The 6343-nt window shown below is 35.1% G+C and overlaps 1 long non-coding RNA gene across 1 annotated transcript in view; it reads left to right on the plus strand.

Annotated features, from left to right (window-relative positions):
• LOC143680193 (uncharacterized) overlaps positions 1–5940 on the plus strand; it is a 39583-nt gene extending 33643 nt beyond the window's left edge. The window contains exons 3-4 of the long non-coding RNA XR_013174041.1: positions 5005–5096; positions 5890–5940. This is a non-coding gene — a long non-coding RNA (uncharacterized LOC143680193). The remainder of the gene's footprint in view (positions 1–5004; positions 5097–5889) is intronic.
• The last annotated feature ends 403 nt before the right edge of the window (positions 5941–6343 follow it).

The raw sequence follows: 6343 nt of genomic DNA on the forward strand, positions 1-6343 counted from the left end.
GTCGTTAGCTGAAATGTCTGTCCAGAATTTTTTGCCTTCTAGTTGGTATTTTCCTCCAACACACTAATGCATGCATGCAATTAGAGGTAGCCAAGTATTTGAGGAGATTTTTATATGCATATTTTGGGGCACCCCCTGCACTTACATTGGCTCTCTCTTTCCTAAGATCTCCTTTCTCACTCTCCAGCTAAATACCATCCTTTGTCTCATCAGGCCGTAGTACTGAGGCTTTTCATTAATAGATTGGGGGAGGACCTTCAGAATAATCAACATACAAATGTGAATCTTGTGGCTTTCCTTTAATCTAAAGATCATCTCTCTCATAGTTAGGTCATTCTTGTATTCCTTAATATAGTTTTCCTGTTTGATTTCTATTTTGTTCAAAGTCTGTTATTGTTGCTTGTTTAACTGAATAAAATCTACTTCACCATAACTGGAACTGAAACCACCAGACTAAATTCTGTTTTTCACAAATAAGAACATTTTGGGGACCCCAAACACCTATGAAATTCTCATGAAAGCCATGGATCTTCTCTTCAGCAACAGCACAAAATTTCCTCTCTTTTTCTTTTTTCCTGGTCAGGCACTGGGAATTGAACCTGAGTCTCCAGCATGGCAGGCAAGAACTCTGCCTGCTGATTCATGGTGGCCCACCCAGCAACTGCATAAAATTTTTACATTCAATTTGGTAGATTTGAGAGTCCTTTGAAGCCCATTAGTGGGTTCAGTTTGTAATGCTTCATAACCTTCAGTGAGTCTTTGAGTATTTACAGGTGCTTGTTAAAATGCAAAATGATAGGCTCTACTCCCAGAGATTAGAGTTCACTGGGACTAGATTAGGAATCTGAACCTGTGCACTTCAGAAATAATTGGTAATTCTGATATAATTGACTTACTTATCACACTTTGAGGAAGAACATTGTCAAAATTTGTGGACTCCAAGATAATGTCATTGTTTCAATATAAAAATTGTTTAGGAGACTTCTTATATGGTCACTTCTTTTTCAATTCAGATCAAGTATATTCAGAGATTCCAAGGTAAATATATCTCAAGCTGGAGTCAGTAAGGTTGCATGAGAAGATAAGGTACATTGACAGGTTGCTTTAATCATGACTTCCAGTTGGGGGAGACCCCAATTCCCCACCATATTTATATAAGAGGAAGATACTTGGGAACCAGAGATTGGAACACTCTTCTGAACTATCTTGCTCCATTTCTCAGCCTAAGCCACAAAAATGTGGTTGGACTGCTTTTATATAAGCTTAAAAAAATAAATCTTCTTTCTTTCCTCATTTACTTTGGATTTAAGAGCTGCCAACAGTTAACTAATTTTCGGCAAAGAATTCAAGTCTATTGTGAGTCCAGCTGCATGGACTTTGTTGTCTTATAATCATATCTTCATAGGCAGCTATGCCAACAATTGTGTGGAGCAGCCCCTGAGCCATGATTACCCTGCAATGATTATTTGTGGTTTTGTCAGTCATTTCCTAAAGCTGGATCATCCTGGCATTTCCCCACCCCATGTTGTTCTGTGTGAGCTGCAGCTGCATGGTTAGAGTTTACATCTGTCTCTAATGCATATTCATTGTGTTTATATTAGGGACAATCCTGTGATTTTCTTTATTTATTCAGTGGACAATTACAATAATAGAATATAATAGGATGTAATGTGAGGGAGTTTAAATGCTTAAGGGAAAAGATTAAAAATAAATAAGAACTCTAATAAAGATGTCATATCACTGGATGGTGATGGGTAAGTCTTGCTTTATTTTTTGTTATTTCAAAAAATATCCTGGGAAAATTGAGAGCGAGATATGAGGTAATTCTCCATGGCTGATGAGAAGAGTCCAGACCTAGAAATCCAGCTTTGCAAGATGGTTTTGGCAAATACTTTCTATTTGTCAAATACGAAATCAAGACCAGACAAGGCAGAAAGGATCAGGCAGTAAACAAGTATTTCTAAGCCAGAGAGAACATTTTGGGAAATTGGCTAAGGCAGAAAAGATTAGCTAGGTACCTCATAGGAAAGATTTATCCAGGATAACAAAACATTTGCAAGACTTGCACTAGCAGTGGGAGACCCTGAATTTCAATTCTGATGCTCAGAGAATTCTGATTGTCCTCATTCAGTAATTCATTTTATAAATATTCACTGGGAAGCCACGACTTCTGGTCTTGTTCTAAGCATTGCGTATACAGTGGTGGGCGAGACAGCCAAGGTTCCTGCCTTCACAGACTTCACAGTCAAGCACGGAAAAGAGAGAATAAAAAATATTTTGAATAAAGTATGAAGATAGAGAAAATAAATATCTCATTTATTTAATCAACAAATATGAAGTACGCAGCATGGAGACACAATTTAATTCAGTTTTGGGTGCAAGGCATACCCAAAGAAGTCAAGTTTTCTGAAGGGTGCTAAACTAGTAGTAGGAAGAAAGGGGAAGAATTTAGAAAGCCAAGGAAGGGAAGGAAATATGTTTCAGACACAGAGAATAGGGTGCCCAAGAGCTGAGAGCATGTGTGTGTGTGAAGGGCCTTTCGAGGATTAAAAGATGATCGTGGCTGAGACATAAGTTGTATTGAGGATAGTGGGAAAGGATAAGATTGAAGAAGTCAAAAATTAAATTTAAAAATTTACTTTAAATCCAATAAATAAATCTTTTTCAAATTTAACAAATATCTTGTTCAAAACCTTTTAACAGGGTGGGCCCTGGCGGCTCAACAGGCAGAGTTCTCGCCTGTCATGCCGGAGACCCAGATTCGCTTCCTGGTGCCTGCCCATGTGAAAAACAACAACAACAAAACAAATACCTTTTAACTATAAAACATAACAGTAGTCTGAGTTTTACTTAAATACCAAGTTACATAGCAATTTATTACCCATTATTTTATTTGTACCTCATAACAAATTTATGGTTAGATAAGGCAGATATTACTACGAACCTCTTTTTTCCAACGTATACAAATAGGGTGGTAGAGAACAAAACAGTGAATATCAATGCGGTAGGCAGAATGCTTTGTTGCCCTATAATCATATTTGCAGTTAATATATCAATTCTCATTTCTTTTTTTTTTTTTTTTTGGCATTTAGACTATACCTAGTTGCTTACTTATTATAAACAAAGATTGGGTAAAAATTCCTTTACAAAGTTTTTCTCATCTTAATTTCATTATTGTTGGAAAAATACCTAGGAGTAAATTTTTTAGTTTGAAATCATGAGAAAGTTTTCCAAAGTAATTGAATGAGTTTATACTTTCACCAACGATGTATGAAATCCCAGTTGCTCTACATTTTTTTGTAAACATTTCATGTTGTCATTTGTTTTTATCATAGTCATTCTGTGAGTATGACTTTTTATATATTCTGGATGTAATCTTTTGCCAGATGTATGTATTATTACTATCTTCTTCCAGTTTGTTGTTGCCTGTGCTTTTTCTTAATCATTTATTTTGATGGAAGCTTTTAATTTATTGTCTAACTTATCAGTTATATCCTATGACCTATCTAAAATTCAATCACCTAAACCTAAATTTTACCTTTTAAAGATCTAACATTTTAACATTTACATTTAGGTCTAGAATCTATTTCAAACTAATTTTTGCATATGTTGTAAGGTTCATTTTTCCCCACATAGATATCCAGATATATTCCAGCACCATTTTTTGAAACAGACTTTTCTTCATCCATTTTCCTCATGCATTATCAAAAGTAAAATGCCATATAATTGTTAGCCTGTTTCTGGAATACATATCCTATCCATTTAATCTATTTTTCAAACCTTATGTCAGTATCACAGTATTATGACTATTTTGGCTTTGTAGAAATCTTGAAATTAGGTTATGTATATCCTTCAATTTTGTTCTTTTTGAAAACTTTTGTAAGCAGTGCATTTGTGTCTTAGTTTGCTATGGCTGCTATAACAAATATTGAATATTGGTTGACTTAACAGGAATTTATTGTCTCCCAGTTTTAGAGGCTATAAGCTCAAAATCAAGGTATCAGCAGGATCATGTTTTCACTGAAGTCTAGGATTCTGGTGGTGGCTTGCTAACAATTCACACCTCAGTGTCCACCTACATCACATGGTTGTCTCTTTCCCAAAAAAGTCTCCTCCGAGTTCCCTGTCCTTATACGCTCTACTCTCTTTCACTGTTTTCTGGCCTTCATAGTTTCTGATGAGAAGTCAGCAGTTATTTGAATAATTATCTGCCCCATGCAAAATGTGTTCTTCTTCTCTGGCTTTTTTAAAGCTTTTCTCTATATCTATGGCTTTTACCCATTTTACTAAGAATGTCTTAGTAAGATTTTTTAATATGTACTTTGCTTGATATTTGCTAGAATTTTTAATCTGTAAATATGTGTTTAATCATGTTTGCAAATATTTTCTAAAATATTTTCTGCACCATTCTTTCTCTGCTCTACTTCTGAGACTACAAGTCAAAATATCATAGGCAGGTTTTATATAGTTTCACTTGTCCCTGAGGTTTTATTGTATTCCCCCCAATATTGAATAATGCCTATTGATCTCTCATTGTTTTCACTGACTTGTTCTTTCATCTCCATTCTGCCTATATTTCCACCAGTGAATTTTTATTTCAGGTTTTCTATTTTTCATTTGTGAAGTTTCCATTCAATTTTTGTAATAGTTTCTACTTCTTTCCTAAAATTACTATTGTTTTTATTTCATTGTTTCTATTTACCTGCTAACATTTCCTTTTTTTCTTGTGTTGCAAGCCTGTTGTTAACTATTTTTCTTTCCACTATTGAACATAGTTGTGATATATGTTTTAAAAATCTGTTTATATATATATATATATTATGTTATTGTTGGTCTTTGTTATTTTCCTTTTTCCTTGAGATTGGTTCACATTTTCCTAGTTACATGTGCATATCAAATAATTTTGAATTATATACTAAGTTTGAGAATATAATTTTATATAGAATTTGGTTTCTGTTATATTCCTTCCAAAAGTATTGATTTTTTTTTCTTCCATTCAACCAGGATAGAGGTATAAGATGCCCCAAGGTACTGTAAACTGACGGAGCCAATTTTCTCAAAACTCTGGAAAACAGTTAAAAGGTTTCAGTAATTCGGTAAGTGTTTAATCAATAACAATCAGCCTGAAAAGTGGTAGGTAAAGCTCAGAGTGTCCTTGCTAGCCACTTCTCCAACCCTTCTTCGGCATGGCATAGAGCTAGCCTACACTCTTATTGTAAGTTCCTGTCCCTGTTTCTGAAGGAGTAGAAGAATCCTTATGCACAAACTGGGCTGCTTATATGTTAGTGCCAATCTATGTGATGGAAGCTGTAAAGACTGAAGCAGGAAAAATGTCTAGGGCTTACCCTTCCAGAATTTGTCCAAAGCAGAGAAGGAGCTTGCAGGCAAATACAGCAGCTAAGAAACAACAAACTCAAAGTGACTTGGGGAAAGAACTACGTACATTGTATCCTATGATAGAGCACACAGCAGGGGGTGCAAGCCCATTTAAAAGGAAGTGGAGGGCGGGCCGCGGTGGCTCAGCGGGCAAAGTGCTTGCCTGCTATGCCGGAGGACCTCGGTTCGATTCCCGGCCCCAGCCCATGTAACGAAAACGGAGAAACAAAATACAATAAAACAAGAAAATGTTTAAAAGATGTTTCCCTTTCTTCCTCTCTTCCTTCCTTCTATCCTTCCTTCCTTCTCTCTGTCTAAAAAAAAAAAAAAAAAAAAAAAAAAAGGAAGTGGAGAAAAGCATTCCAACACCTATCAACTTTAAATGGGGGATTCCTCAAGCACCAATAATGCAAAGACCAGGAAAAGAAACACTCTACATGGTTTCTCTCAGGATTAGATAAATCATAAATAACCGAGCCCTTCATATTTATCTTGGGTTTATCTTCTTTATAGGAAGGTTAATCTCTAAGGACCCATCAAAGCCGAGTCAATTTTAAAAGTCCATGGAAGGTAATTTTTTATTTGGTTTCTTTGTTTTTGTTATCTCTAAGCACTCAAGGAAATCTCTATCATTAACTGAATAAAAACTTAGGGAACAGACAGCTGAGAGACTAAATTGCAGAACTAAAATTTACAATTATTAAATTATATTGAGTATATTAAAATATTACAAGACAAACAAAGAATATAAAATGATGGCCCATCCAAAGGAAGATGACAAAAATTCAGGAACTATCAGTGAAGAGGCCCAGACTTTGGACATATTGGAAAAAGGTTTTTAAAATTATCCATGATATGCTCAAGAAGATAAAGAAAACAGATAAAGAGCTAATGTGTAGAAGGGAAACCTTGAATGAACAATATCAGAATCTCTTTGGGATTATCAATAGGAATGAAATGGAAGTAC

Source organism: Tamandua tetradactyla, chromosome 4 (assembly GCF_023851605.1).
Source record: "Tamandua tetradactyla isolate mTamTet1 chromosome 4, mTamTet1.pri, whole genome shotgun sequence".
NCBI classification, from domain to species: domain Eukaryota; kingdom Metazoa; phylum Chordata; class Mammalia; order Pilosa; family Myrmecophagidae; genus Tamandua; species Tamandua tetradactyla.